The sequence below is a fragment of the Xyrauchen texanus genome, chromosome 11 (genome assembly GCF_025860055.1).
Source record: "Xyrauchen texanus isolate HMW12.3.18 chromosome 11, RBS_HiC_50CHRs, whole genome shotgun sequence".
NCBI lineage: Eukaryota > Metazoa > Chordata > Actinopteri > Cypriniformes > Catostomidae > Xyrauchen > Xyrauchen texanus.
This window is the reverse complement of record NC_068286.1, coordinates 26,986,224-27,002,880: the sequence shown is the minus strand read 5'-3', so window position 1 is coordinate 27,002,880 and position 16,657 is coordinate 26,986,224.

Here is a 16,657-nt window from a genome sequence, read left to right as displayed (position 1 = left end):
CAGGGATAAAGAACTGGTGACGAAAGCAGCCAAGACAAAAAGAGAGGTGCGTTACAAGAACCATACAGTGAGATTTTAACAAGACGTGGCGGCAGGTGTTCACAAGAAGCAAAAGCAGTTTGACGAGGTGAGACGGCAGCTCCGTTTAATGGGTCTCCGATATGGCATCATCCCTCCTGCCCAACTGCTGGTGACTTATAAAGAACGGCCTCATATCTTTAATAACCATGTCGAGGCGGAGGACTTCATCAAACGGATCAGGTCAGAAGGGGGATTACTGAATTATGAGCAATCGACTTGGAATGTCGTGGTTTACAAAGTAGAAGGTATCAGAGGACGTGAAATTAATGGCTCATGACTGAGCCGAGCTAACACAAACTACAAGGTTAAATATATATCTTTGTTTAGTATGTTGAAGGCTTTTTCTTAGAGTTTATAGTTACAGTTAAGTTATGTTTCTCTCCTTTCTCTGTGCACTTTAAGTCTAAGCGCTTTAGGTATTTCCTTTTTATTTATTTTTTCTCCTCTTTATAAACAATATTAAGAGGTAAAATGTATCTCTTATTCAATTTTAAGGTAATTATGATTATACTACTGTATTTCTTTTGGGTTTGGATTCTCTTAGAACAATATGGTGCCTTCACAGAGTGAAATTCGATTTAGTTCATGGTAAAAGGAGGTTTACGAAAGAAATTTGTAATGTTCAATTATGGTAGCATGGAGCGTAAGATTGATGTTATTAGTTGTGTATCTTCTGTTAGCTCAGTGATACTGTTTTAACCACAGGTTAACAGTTAACAGCTATCTGGAATTCTTAAGATTATAAGGGGAGGGTTTCAGGCTAAGTGTCCTGAATATGGGTGTTGGGCTGAGTATAGTGTTCATCAGTAGTATTATTTATTTTAGTTTTTTGTTTGTTTCATTTTTAATTTTTTACAAGCATCTTAAAGGTTTGGGGAGTACAACTATACAAACTAAGCAAAATGTCTAGTGAGATAAAAATTTAAATTACATCATGGAACTGCAGGGGGTTACGAAAACTTGAGAAAACTAAACAAGTCATGAACAGGATAAAATTCTTGCAGTCTAATATTGTGTTTCTTCAAGAAACACACCTGATGTACAACGAGGATTTGAGAATCAGGAGGAGATGGAGAGGCAAGGTTTTTTCTGCATCGTTTAACTCTCAGGCTAGGGGTGTCACTATTTTAGTGCATGAGTCAATACCATTCCAGGTGAATAAGGTTATCAACGACAAATTTGGACGATACCTTATTATTCAAGGAATTATACTAAAAGAGCAAATTATCTTGGCGAACATCTATGTTCCAAATATAGATGATCCCAACTTTTTTCAAAACTTTTTTTCTTATTTTATCCAATCTTCCTGGTAAATGTGTGGTGGCGGGCGATTTTAATTGTGCATTAGATCCGGCAAAGGATAGGAGCTCTGGAGCTGTAGATTCTCACAGTCGTAGCAGGGTAACTATATATCACTTTATGAAAGAATTGAACCTAATAGATATCTGGAGGGAAGAAAATCCTGACGATTTAAATTTTTCGCGTTACTCCGGTACACACAAGTCCTATTCAAGAATTGATTTCTTCTTGATATCTGCAGAGTTAAGGCACAAAATCAAGGAATGTACTTATGATGCTATCCTAATTTCAGATCATGCTCCCAATTCATTGGTATATCAAGACTCAAAGCTAGTTAAAGATGCTAGGATTTGGCGTTGCAGACAAAAGTGGCTGACTGACCCCAGCTTTGTCTCTTTTCTGGATGAACAAATCGGGTTCTATTTTGAAACTAATACAACAGAAACTTCAGCAATTACAAGATGGGAGGCCTTTAAGACTTATATTAGAGGTCAAATAATTAGCATCACAAGCTCTAAAGCTAGATCGACTTTTGAAAAGGCAAAAAATTTGGAGACAAATATAACGGAAATGGAAAATTAATATTATCAAACAAGGTCAACAGAATCTCATCAAAAGCTATTGCTGCTTAGAGCACAATATAACGAATTATCTGCATCAAGAGCGGTGGCCAGTCTGTTGCGACATAAGCAATCTTTCTACGATCAGGGTGAAAAACCTGGGAAAGTTCTTGCTTGGCGACTTAAGCAGCTACAGAGCGAAAAAGTTATAATCTCACTGCTGAGCGATCAAGAAGAACCCATTGTAGATCCAACAGAGATTAATGAAACCAAGACATTTTATGAGGGTTTTATAGTTCCAAAATGATTAATGACAATTCTGAACTTAAAGCATTTTTAAATAAAATAAATATACCCAAGATACCAGAAATTCTTAAGGCAAATTTGGGAAAAGATATCACTGTAGAGGAAATTTCTTTAGCAATTGACAGCATTAAAGCAGGGAAAACTCCCGGACCTGATGGTCTCCCAATTGAAATCTATAAAAAATTAATATTAATATTTCAAAAATTATAAAAATAAAGAGAAGGTGTAGACAAGGGGACCCTTTGTCTCCATTGCTGTTCATTATGGCAATTGAACCCCTTGCAATTGCAGTGAGGTCACATGATAGCATTTCTGGAATAACTATAGGACGGACGGAGCATCGTTTAGCTTTATATGCAGACGACATAATTGTTTTTCTCAAAAATACTAACAAATCCATCCCGGCTTTGCTAGATTTGATTGAGAAGTTCGGCAAGATCTCAGGTTATAAGATTAATAAGTCTAAAACATCCATTATGTTATTAAACCAAGTAGACAGGGAAAATCCAACTAATGTAGTATCACAATTTAAGGTCATCAATTGCTTCTCTTATTTAGGCATTAAAATTGTCCCATTGCTTAACAATATCATAGAAAGTAATTATAGACCAGTTATGCAAGGGATCACAACTTCTTTAGATAGATGGGCTGCTTTACCAATGTCGTTAATGAGGAAGATAAATACTCTCAAAATGAATGAACTTCCTAAGCTGTTGTATTTGTTTCAAAGTTTGCCTTTGCCTCCACCAAGCAACTTATTTTCTCAGCTGAAGACACTTTTCATTAAGTTTCTATGGAACAATAAACAATAGGCTCCAGACAGCGCCTTTCATTGTTGTACTTGCCTTATGACAGAGGTGGGCTTAAATGCCCAAATCCACTATGGTACTACTGGGTGGCGCAACTAAGAACAATGATGTTCTACTATTCTGAGGAGAATGTGCCACTTTGGAGAGAAATGGAAGGCGATACATTGAAGTTGCCTTTGCCCATTTACTTGTACTCAGCTAAATTTAAGAAACTTAAAAATACCACCAAGAACCCTATGGTTAAAAATATGATTAGCGTGTGGCAACAGGTCAAGAAATTTCTCCAAGTAGCTGACTCGCTCTCAGTATTTAGTCCGATATGGGGAAATGATCTCTTCCCCCCAGGAGGGGGTGAGGGGGGGGGTTAAAATTTGGGCTGATCAGGGGTTACAAAAAATAGGAGATCTTTATAGCCCTGACGGTACACATCTGATGTCTTTTGACGAAATTGTTGTCAAGCATGACATAGCGCGCAGCCAGTTTTTCAGATATTTACAACTGAGAGATTTTATTAGAACTCAACAAAATCAGTCCTTGTCCATTCCTAGCTTATCAAAGTTCGAAGAAATGATGGTGAGGGACTGCCAGGGAGGGGGCATGATTTCCAAAATATATAATGAACTGGTTGGTGAATCCTCAGAATCATCAGTACATAAACTTGAGTCCTGGAGAGAGGACCTACAGGAGAATATCTCCATTGAGGAGTGGGAAAGGGCGTGTATCAAGGCACAAAGACAAACTGTGAACTCACGTTTAAAACTTTTGCAGTACAACTGGTTAATGCGTTCTTATATGACCCCAGTTAAACTTAACAAATTTAATAACAAAATGTGACAAGGAGAAGGGCACGATCTTCCATTGTTTGTGGCAGTGTTTTCAAATAAAAGAATTTTGGGGAGGAGTGAAACAGTGTATTGAGGAAATTTTTTAGATAAAATTACATTTAGATCCCAAAATGTTTCTATTGGGTATCTATCCAGCTAACTGTAGCATAAGAAAGAAGCATAGAATATTTTTAGATATAGGTTTGTTGCTGGCCAAAAGAGTTATTGCTACTTCCTGGAAAGAGGTGGCTAGACCAAGGATAGGTAGATGGCTTTCAGAATTAATAGCAACGCTGCCCTTAGAAAAGATCACGTATGCAATCAGAGGAAAGTTACTGATTTTTGATAGCATCTGGGGGCCCTTTAGTAACTTTCTTGCTAATAAAGACCTATCTCGTGTGGTGGAGATGTCTGGGGACGATCCATAAGTAACCTGCAGTTCACTTGGAAAATGTTCACTAATTCATGTGTATTGCACACTGGTGAGAACTGTGCATGGTAGGTTTTGCACTTATTCTCTCCATTAAATAAAAAAAATAAATAAATAAATAAAATTATGTAGCATTTGTTTTATTATTTTATAGTATATTTTTGTTTCCTTTGTTTTTAGTTATTCATTTGTATTAGTTATTGGTGTTATGAGGTCATGTTTTGGATAGTCCGATGGACAAAGTTCTGTGGGTTGTGGGGCAAGAGTTTTTTGAGTTTATGTAATGTTATTATGTTTGAAAATAAAGATATTGTTGGAAAAAAAGAAAAAACAGTATGAGTATTACTGCAGTCATTTTTACCATAACTATATCCAAACCATCAGATATTAGATACAAATAAAATCTGAACATATCAGGGTTTAGAAATCACATCCCTGATATTTCCAGGTTTTTCATTGCAGTGCAAACCCATATAAGCATAAACTACAAACATGATAACACATGTTTTGTTAACGTACACACCACCATGTTTTCATACATCAATGAGCCACTGAAGTCTACTCTGATCTTTAGACAGACTTGTAGAAAACTGATTGTGTAGAACATCAAGACGTTGTTTTTGCATTCTCATTTTATTCAATATTTTCCAGGCTTGGCTTACCTGATTGATGTGCTTCAGTTTATCAATGACTTGATTGATTACAGGATCGGCCACCTTCACTTTGACCTCTGGGTTTTCTGCCTGAGCTTTAATTCCGTTGCCAACCACACGAAGCGTGTAGCTATAAACAAATTTTTCGCTGTAAGTGGGTATTATTTTCTGGTTTCAGTTTTCTGTTTTTTCAGTGTAAAGGTGATTGAAGCCATTGTTGGCTTGATGAAGAAGGCCTTACCTAAACTGGCTACATTTATCAGCATACCAAAGAGAAAGGCATCCGACAAAACGTGAAACCCACAAGGGCCCGAGACAGGACAAATAACTCAACCCACACTGTAAAGCTATGGGGTTCCAAGCTGAAAGCTAGATTAGGGTTTATGTGATGAAGAGAATGAATGTGCGATAGATTCAACAGAGATAATACCCACTAGTGCAGAGAAAGTGCTGCTGAAAAATGACATAAAATATTACAATTCTTTATGGGTGAATTCATTTTACACAAATGGTAAAATCAGGCCCATGATACTGCATCTAACCTTGAGAAGGACACATAAAAGAAAAGTCTTTAACACAGATGGGAATAACATATAAATTAATAAAAAGTCCACAGTCTACACTGGTAATCGGAGGAACTTTGTTTTTAGGCAATATAGAATATATTCATATTCTTATATATATTCTGTTATTATTGAAATCAAAGCATCTTAAGTAATTTTAGTAAAGACAATGAAAGTGTCTCACTTTGACAGTGGAATTTCTGATGACTTATATTCAAATATTTATTTTAAATATTATAAAATCATATAGATTTTTTTTCTGAATATATTTACTTTTACATTTATGCATTTGGCTGAAGCTTTTATCCAAAGCGACTTACAGTGCACTTATTACAGGGACAATCCCCCCGGAGCAACCTGGAATTAAGTGCCTTGCTCAAGGACACAATGGTGGTGGCTGTGGGGATCGAACAGCGACCTTCTGATTAACAGTTATGTGCTTTAGCCCACTACGCCACAACCACTCGTGGCGTAGTGGGCTACATACAGGCGTATGCAAAAGTTTAGGCACCCCTGACAATTTCCATGATTTTCACGTTTTGATGCATATTGCACATTTTCTGTTCATCCAATGAACCTCATTTCACTACTGAAATATTACTGTGTCCTTCAGATATTTGATAGATCAAAATGAAATTGCTGATCCAAACACCCAATTATTTATAAATGAAAATCATGGAAATTGTCAGGGGTGCCTAAACTTTTGCATACGCCTGTGTGTGTGTATATATATATATATATATATATATATATATATATATATATATATATATATATATATACACACACACACACACTCTGGTGGCCAAAAGTTTGGAATAAAGTACAGATTTTGCTCTAATGGAAAGAAATTGGAACTTTTATTCACCAAAGTGGCATTCAAATGATCACAATGTAGAATCAGGATATTCATAACATGAAAATTTCTATTACAATTTGAAAAAAAAAAGAGTTCTTCAGGAGTTCTCATCAAAAAAATCATCCACATGCTGCAATGACAGCTTTGTAAATCGATGGCATTCTAGCTATCAGTTTGTCCAGATACTCAGGTGGCATTTCACCCCACACTTCCTGTAGCACTTGCCATAGATGTGTCTGTCTAGTCGGGCACTTCTCACGCACCTTAAAGTCCAGCTGATCCCACAAAAGCTCAATGGGTTTAAGATCCATAACACTCTTTTCAAATAATCTGTTGTTCAATGTCTGATTCTTTGCCCACTCTAATGTTGCCTTTTTGTTTGTCTATTTCAAAAGTGGCTTTTTCTTTGCAAGTCTTCTCTTTACTGTTGTACATGAAACTGGTGTTGAGTGGGTAGAATTCAATGAAGCTGTCAGCAGAGGACTATGAGGTATCTATTTCTCAAACTAGAGACTCTGATGTACTTATCCTCTTGTTTAGATGTACATCTGGCTTTCCACATCTCATACCATGGCAATACCATGTTTTTGCGCATGGTGACATTGAATTACCATCTTTTTCATGATGGAATGGTAATATAATGTTTTTGAACACAGTTCTATTGTAATACCATGTCTTTTGATATAATTTCATGGTAATACCATGTTTTTGGACATGGTGACATTGAATTACCATGATTTTTGACATGATGACATGATTACTATGTTTTTAAACGTTTTCCATGGTAATACCATGTTTTTGGACATGATGGCACATAATTACAATGTTTTAAAAAGTTTTCCATGATAATAGCATGTTTTTGACATCATACTATGGTAATACCATACTTTTTGGACATGTGCCATAGTAATACTTTACCATGGTATTATTTTAAATTACTTGATGTAGCATGTATCTACAATGGTACATGAAAATGGTAATCACTCTCACAAAAGGTACTGTGATGGTACTATGGTAAAACAACAGCATCAAATGGTAATCCATTTATAATTTAACACATACCATTCAGTACTGTGGTATATATCGAAGCAACATTGCATTATTGTTGGATACCATCAATGTACCATGGTACCAACACAGCACTTTTTTTGTAAGGGAGTCATATTAAAACAATGAAAAATCAAGGGTGCATATATCATGGCAGTATACAAAATGGAGGAAATAAAATATTTTTTTTTGACATATCGTGCTGACATGTTTCACATTGTCTCTAACCGTGCTGTAGGAATCTATAAACATGGTGTTTTACCTCAGCAGTGTGTGTGAATGGAGCTACCAAAAGCCCTTCACAAGAGAACGAAGCTGTCTTCTCTGCTTCTCTCTGTCCCGCTTTGATTTCAGCTTAAGGACTAAGAGGTGTCTTAGCTCAGGGCTGTCATTTAACCATTCCAGCACTTTCAACACACTCTGAATACGTTTCAAACTTGAGACAGCGAGCAGAGAGAAAAACTCGTACTTGAATGTTTCAGAAATACACGTGTGTGTGTGTGTGTGTGTGTGTGTGTGTGTGTGTGTGTGTGTGTGTGTGTGTGTGTGTGTTCCTAGAGTGTTTGTGCTGCTGAGATATAGAAACAAATTGATTTCTGGGAAATAACGGGTGTAGGTGGAAATTCTAAGACTGGAAATAGCAAAATATAATACTGTTCAGACTTTTCAATCTCTCTTTTCAAAATCAAATACATTTACACATTGAAAAAGTAAGAAAATAGAAGACTACACCATGAAGAAGGTAGGGCGAGTCTCACATAACCTGTCAAGAATATATCTGAGTCACATTTCCCCATAAATACCCCAAAATAAAAATAAATATATACAAATGTTACATATATATATATATTTGTTAAAAGTCTGTGCCCTGACATGGACTACGTTACCCATAATGCATATGTTCGTTGGTAGTTCTGATCGCTTGTGGTAGGCGCTTTCACTTTGGGTGTGGTACAGTGCCATGAGAGCATTATTCACGGTGCAGAGAATTGCCATCCTTTGTTTATCCCGCGAATCTTGTGTGTATGAGTGCTGTGTGCGTCCTTAAGATGTAAGTACGGCTTTGTATGAATGCCGCGTTTGTTGCCCATATGGCGAAGTTGTTATACTCGTGTTAATTCACTACTGGCTGTTATACTGCTGTTGCCGCTACGGCGCTCCATATGCGCTTGTAAAGTAGCCATCTAACGTATATACTTTAGTTATTGCCTTGCATATAACCGCAAATATTATATTTAATGTATAGTTCGCCTGTTTTAGCATTTTTCACTATTTGGAGATTTATGGCATTCATGCAAGTTCATTTATAGTGTTAGAGCCCCCCCCTAGTGGATTTTGGTTGTACTGCGGGTCATTTCTTTATGCAACTGTATGTAACCATAGCCTACATGTTTATTAATATACATTTATTGTATTTCTGTTTCAGATAACCACACATACATATACATACCCCCACAAACACACCTATTTGGTTATATTAATACCTGTGAACCATCATCACCTCAATGTACCTGACTCTTCCTCAATAAATACTCAAACTGCACCATTGGATTTGCCTATTCCTTCTGACTGAGGAAGGCTCAGTTGACGAGCAATCCATAATCATTGCAGAAGAGTCAACAAGATGGCAACTCCACAAGATGAATTTCCTCAGGAGAAGAGTCCAAAGTATAGTTCCTGTCCAAGAAGGAGCAGAAAGCTTCCTGGACATTTGGCAGAGTATGAGCATGACATACCTGATCCAGAGGAGACAGAGTCTTTAAGCAGCAGCAGTTCAGAGGAATCTTATAAGGAGAAGAAGGAGATGAAAAAATGGAAAATGATGGAGGCAGCTTGGGGCAGTGTACTGAAAATGATGAATGAGATGCAAATCACTATGAAGGAGACCAGTGGCGCATTAACAAAGCGTGTGGAACAACTGGAGCGATCATGCGTATCATGCAATCCTCTACCAACTCAGAGTGATGCTCAACAGCGAGATAGGGCCGCTTCGCTTCCTGCTCTACTCCAAACACTACAGCATAGCAGTGTGAGCATGAGCAACATCCATACTACTGATCAGCTACACGTATTGGCACCAGCAGTGAGGCAGGACATTAGAACGCCTGTGAACCTGTTAAGGCCAGTAGAACATATTGCATCTTCACCACTGCAAAATTCAAAAACCCCATTTTTCATTCAGCACCAAAGCCAGCTCCACTAACCTTAAGCCCTATTATTCAACCTATTTCAAATATTCAGATAAGGCCGCTGTTACCGAATCCTGTAGCTCAACCTGCACAGCAACCAGGCGCAGTGCTAGTACCTCAACCTGTGCTTCAGCAACCGACAGTGACACCACCTGTACTGCAGCTCAGGGTGAATACTGCATTTCAGCCTGCAGGTCAGTCTACACCTTGGTCCGTGCCACAGCCTGCTCCCCAGTTGAGAATGGCCCATCCAGGTATTCAGCCGGCACCGCTATATGCTCCGCCCCCCAGAATGAATCATGTGATTCAGCCTGCTCTACAACCTGTCAATCAAATAGCCCAATCAGTACAGTTTAGGAGGCTTGAACCACGTCAGGCTGAACCCTTATACAATCAGTGGTACCAACACTCGCAGCTTCCAGGCAGCTCCACCCAGGTACTCTCTGCACAATCCCACGACTTCCCTGTAGTCTCAGCGTCACTGTATCAGCCACCACCGGGGATGTCAGCGCAGCAGACTTATAGTCAGCTTTATGCAGCTCCACCTCCTGATTCTGCCAGCTACTACTCTGCTGCCTATCCACCAGTCTCTGCCTACCCTTCACTGCCTGCTGCATTTACTGCACAAGACGCAGTACCTCCTGCAGCTGAAGTCGCCAAACCTGATGGAGATGCTCCTAGCATCTTCATATGGTATCCCGAAGCCTAGACTGATGACATTCAAATCAGGCAGAGATAATGACTTTGTGTTACTGAAGAAAGGACTGGACAGCCTACTTGGGCCACATGCTCATCTCACAGAGGAGTATAAATATCACATTCTGATAGATCAGTTAGAGCATCCATGTGCGTTACAAGTGGCCAGATGCTATATTCACGACCGCACTCCCTACACTAGTGCAATGAAAGCTTTGGAGCAGAGATATGGGCAACCCAGGCAATTAGTCCAGAGTGAACTGAGTGCTATACTTAATTGCTCTCCTATTAAGGCGGGTGAACCTCAAGCCTTTGAAGATTTCTCCCTGGTGGTGTCCAGCCTAGTGGGCCTCCTCAGTACTATGGACAATGTAGCAGCCAGTGAGCTCCAGTGTGGTTCACACGTAGATAGGTTACTCACTAAGCTTCCGCCTAGCTACAGAGACAGTTTCATCGAGTACGGCATTACACGTGGCATCATACGCACTGGCAGCAGTCGTACCTACAATATGTACGATTTCTCCGAGTGGCTCGAGCACAAATCCCAAGTTCTACAGTTATCACGGCAAGCCATTCAGCCACAGCCCTTAGACAGACCACGCCCAGAGAGGGGCAACCCCAGAGCCTCTGCAGGGTCCAGGGCACAGAGTAAGTCTACATCCATATATTATGGGTCAGATCCTGCTCAAACACCGCTAAAGATAGACACTAAGACACACATTACTAATCCTTATCCCTCCTCTAAGAAGAAGCAGTTTAAGCCATACTGCGAAAGGACAGAGCACTACCTCAGTGGCAGTGTAGATTTTAAGAAGCTAGACCTCAAAGCGGTAGCTTCGTGGATAAAGGAAAAATCCAAATGTTGGCGCTGTGGCCGTAAACATACCCCCGAGCAGTGCACTCTTAAGAAGATGTGCAGTACCTGTGGAGAACAGCACTTATTAGTGCTTCATGACCTGTCTGAAGCGAAGAGGAGGGACCCGAATATCCTAACAGTGAGCACCAGCCGAGTGTTTTTGGCTCCTATCAGTCACTCTGGCCGTGTAATGCTTAAGGTTGTGCCTATCCAGTTACACTATCAAAGGAAATCTCTGGACACATATGCTCTTCTTGATGATGGCTCAGAGAAAACCATTATACTCCCTGCTGCTGTCAAGTTGTTAGGCTTAATCCAGGAGGAGGAAACTCTGTCTCTGCATACTATTCGTCAAGATGTGATCCATATTAAAGGAGGCTATGTTTCTTTCCATGTGTCCCCAAAGGCCAAGCCAGAAATACGTTACAAGATCACGCGTGCCTTCACCGCCCAACAGCTCAGCCTAGCTGAACAGTCATGCCCAGTGGAGCTCTTAAAGGAGAAGTATCATCACCTACAACGAGTGCAGCTTGAAGGATTCAATCAGATACAGGCACTTGTGTTAATCGGCTCTGACAATGCCCACCTCATAACTCCTGTCAGTTCTATCCTGAGAGGCTCAGCCCAAGGACCTGTCGCCGTCTTCACCAAGCTTGGCTGGGCCATACAGGGTCTGAGCTGCAGTATGCCTACACAGCAGGGGGAGGCACACTGCCTGAACATATCATGCCTTTCTCCTGCCATTGCCCTTCAACAGGATGTACAGCATCTGTGGCAACTAGACGCTCCCCTTCATAGGCCTGGGAAGGAGGTCACACGCTCAAAAGAGGACAGAGAGGCCATAGCCATGTTAGAGGCAAAGACCATCAGAGTACCTGTGGATGGTGTAGAGCGATATGCCACCCCCCTGCTCAGGAAGAAGGACTTCCCACAGATACATGTTTCCTCTGAAGTAGTTAAAGGCCTTCTGAGGTCCACTGAGCGTAAGCTATCAAGGAATCCTGACCTGGCACTCACATATAACCAAGAGATCAAGAGGTTGGTAGATTCTGGCTATGTTGTAAAGCTGACTCACGAAGAGATTCATAGCTCTGCTGAATCTTGGTATGTACCACACCACATTGTACATCACAACAATAAAGCTCGGGTGGTATTTAACTGCTCCTTTGAGTTCCAGGGGACCGTTCTTAACCACTACCTCCTGCCAGGACCTCCTATGGGGCCTACACTGCTGGGTGTACTCCTGCGTTTCCGCCAGTATCCTGTAGCAGTGAGCGGAGATATAAAAGCCATGTTTCACCAAATCCGCCTGCTCCCTAAAGACTGCCCCCTGCTGCGGTTCTTATGGAGAGACGGTGAAACAGAGAGGCCTCCAGATGTATATGAGTGGAGAGTCCTGCCCTTTGGGACAACGTGTAGCCCCTGCTGTGCTATCTTTGCCCTTCAGAGCCACGTAAGGGAGCACAGAGACACCTATAAAGATGTCTACGACTCTGTCCACACAGCTTTCTACGTGGATAACTGCTTGCAGTCCCTTTCTGACCCACAAGAGGCCAAGTTGCTCATTGTCAGAATGAGAGAGCTGCTTATCCAAGGTGGATTTGAGATACGCCAGTGGGCTAGCAACATCCCTGAGGTGGTCGCTCATCTGCCAGGTACGGCCAGGTCAGATAGTTGTGAACTGTGGCTAAATCTTAAAAGTCTTGAACCTCATGAGTCAACACTGGGTCTCAGCTGGCACTGCACTACTGACGTCCTGGGATACAAGCACCGCCCTTTAACCTACACAACTGTGACACTACGCAATGTTTACAAAGTACTGGCCAGTCAATATGACCCATTGGGTTATATCTGCCCCTACTCTACAATAGCAAAGCTCATTGTGCAGGCCCTGTGGAGCACAGAGAGCCCATAGAAGGAAACCTGCTTTAGTCCTGGCTCGAATGGGAAAAGGAATTGTCTCATCTCCAGTATATCACTATCCCTCGATGTTACGCTCCTCCTCACAACAGCAACAGTGCAACATATGAGGCTCACATCTTCTGTGATGCCTCAGAGAAGGCGTATGGAGCTGTAGCCTACCTTAGAGTCATAGAGCAGCAGGCTCACATCTCCACCTCTTTCATCATGGCACGCTCCAGAGTAGCGCCCCGCAAGCAGGTGTCGATACCCCGACTGGAGCTGTGTGCTGTGCTCACTTGAGCCCAACTGGCCAAGGTACTCCAAACTGAGCTCTCACTACCCCTTCACTCAGTCTACCTGTGCTTCAATGGATCCAGTCCAGTTCCTGCAGGTACAAAGTTTTTGTGGGGACTCGGATCTGTGAGATACAGGAGCTTACCTCTCCGGAACAGTGGGGGTATGTGAATTCTGATGATAATCCAGCCGATGACATCACAAGAGGGAAACCACTGTCAGAGCTCACGGTCTCCAGCCGATGGTCACAGGGCCCACAATTTCTCACACAGACTCCTGACACCTGGCCTAAGTCCCCGACAGAGTTCCCAGAATGTGGCAGTGAAGAACTCAGAAAGACCGCCTTCTGTGGCCTTACAAATGTATCATCAAGTCTGCCAGATTCAGCACAGTACACATCTTTAGATGATTTGATTCTGGCCACTCACCAATCCCTGCAAGGGGTGGCTACCACCTCCTACGCTGCAAGTGAGCGCCTGGAGGCAGAGACTCAGCTGCTTCAATCTGCGCAAAAGGATAGTTTCTCAGAGGAGGTCCAAGCCCTACAAGCAGGTAACCCTGTTCGCCCGAGCAGTCGTCTCAGCGCCCTTTCCCCTGAGTATGACAGCCTCAGTGGACTAGTCAGAGTGGGAGGCTGCCTGCGTCAAGCTACAGATGTAGATCCTGACAGCATCCACCCAGCTGTGTTATCACCTGATCACCCTCTGACTCAGCTCATCATAAAGCACTATGATGTTCAGCTGTTTCACCCTGGTACAGAGAGACTCTATGCAGAGTTACGCAGCATCTACTGGATCCTTAGAGGTCGCCAGGCCATTAAGAAACATCAGTACCGGTGTGTGGACTGCAGGAGATGGTGTGCCTCACCCTCCACACCAAAGATGGCTGACCTTCCCTTATCTCGGTTGAGACTCTACAAACCGCCTTTCTGGTCTACAGGCGTAGACTGTTTCGGTCCATACCTGATTAAGATTGGGCGTAGGAGAGAGAAACGCTGGGGAATCATCTATAAATGCCTCACCACTAGATGCATTTACTTAGATCTCATCCCTAGCCTTGATACTGACTCTTTCTTAATGTCATTACGCAGGTTTATTGCACGCAGGGGGAAGCCGTACGAGCTGTGGTCCGACCGGGGCACCAATTTCAGGGGCGGCCATAAAGAACTACAGAGCGCCTTTGAGAGCATGGCACCAAAGTTGCAGCAGCAACTGGCTAATCAGACTATCAACTTCCACTTCAACCCACCATACTCTCCTCATTTCAGGGGAGCCTGGGAGAGGGAAATCCGATCCGTTAAGTCAGCCTTGCAAGGCGTCCTGAAAGACCAAGTTGTTGCAGAGGAAGTGCTCCTAACAGCTCTCATAGAAGTTGAAGGACTCCTTAATTCTAAACCACTCGGATATGCTTCATCTGATGTGGCTGACCCGGACCCCATCACGCCAAACCTGCTGCTAATGGGGCGGCGCGACGCTGCATTACCACAGGCGGTATACGGCCCTCATGATGCCCTTTCCAACAGAAGATGGAAACACAGTCAGGTGATCAGTGATCATTTCTGGAAACGTTTTGTCCAGAACTACCTCCCAGGGCTTCAGCTGAGACATAAATGGAGGAAATTCACTGATAAGCGCTACGGCGCTCCATATGCGCTTGTAAAGTAACCATCTAATGTATATACTTTAGTTATTGCCTTGCATATAACCGCAAATATTATATTTAATGTATAGTTCGCCTGTTTTAGCATTTTTCACTATTTGGAGATTTATGGCATTCATGCAAGTTCATTTATAGTGTTAGAGCCCCCTAGTGGATTTTGGTTGTACTGCATTTCTTTATGCAACTGTATGTAACCATAGCCTACATGTTTATTAATATACATTTATTGTATTTCTGTTTCAGATAACCACATATACATACCCCCACAAACACACCTATTTGGTTATATTAATACCTGTGAACCATCATCACCTCAATGTACCTGACTCTTCCTCAATAAATACTCAAACTGCACCATTGGATTTGCCTATTCCTTCTGACCGAGGAAGGCTCAGTTGACGAGCAATCCATAATCAGCGCAGACGCGCACTGTCTCCTATAATATTACATAAAAGAAAATGTACAAATTAGAATCTTTGAAAAATCTAGTTTAAAAGATATTAACCAAGTGTCAATTTATAGCATTTTCTACATCTATATATACAGTACATAAACTCTATATACCGTATATGTTTACACATTGTTGTTTTTTTTTTTTTTTTTTTCATATTGGTTACAGCACCTGACTTTAATTTGGTGGGCAAAAGCTTTGTTTTTTGACCATGTCAAATATTAATAATATGTCATAAAAAATTATGGTAAAATATATTTACTGTTTTCTCTCTCTCTCTCTCGCTCTCTTTCTCTCTCTCTCTCTCTCTCTCTCTCATATATATATATATTTACATTTTTGCCCCAGAATATAAACTCAGCAAAAAAAGAAACGTTCTTTCAATTTCAACTGCTTTTATTTTCAGCAAACTTAACATGTGTTAATATTTGTATGAACATAAAAAGATTCAACAACTTAGACATAAACTGAACAAGTTTCACAGACATGTGACTAACATAAATGGAATAATGTGTCCCTGAACAAAGGGGGATCAAAATCGTCTAGGTTATGGATGTAACCTCCGTTCCCTGATGGAGGGAACGAGACGTTGTGTCGGAGAAGCGACACTAGGGGTCTTTTTTGAGCACTGAATATACCTCTGATCTATGAAAAATGGCCAATGAGAAGTTGGCAGCCAGTATTTGCATGCCCCACCCCCGGACATACAGGTATAAAGGCTAGGAAATACTAGAGTTCATTCAGGATTTTTCTGAGGAGCCGGAAATGGTTCTGGCCACTACAGCGGTTCGGCTCAGCGACGTGGCCGGGAAGACACAACGTCTCGTTCCCTCCATCAGGGAACGGAGGTTACATCCGTAACCTAGATGTTCCCTGTCTGTCTCTTTGACGTTGTGTCGGAGAAGCGACACTAGGGGTCCAATTTAAATCACGCCATGTGCTGAGCCGTGTACGTGTTCTGCTGACACAGGAGCGGACAGGTATTTCTTACGTGCCAAACGACCGGTGGTATCAGACTGCATCATTGTACCCTTCCCCAATGCCCCAAAAAAGTTGTCGGAATCCTTCTGGTTACCATAGACAGGGGAACAATGCGACGCTTGCCAACCTGGGAATGGGCCAAGCCTGGCTGGACCTCTTTTCTCTCTATGTTTCTCGCATAGAGCAATAGATGGCCGG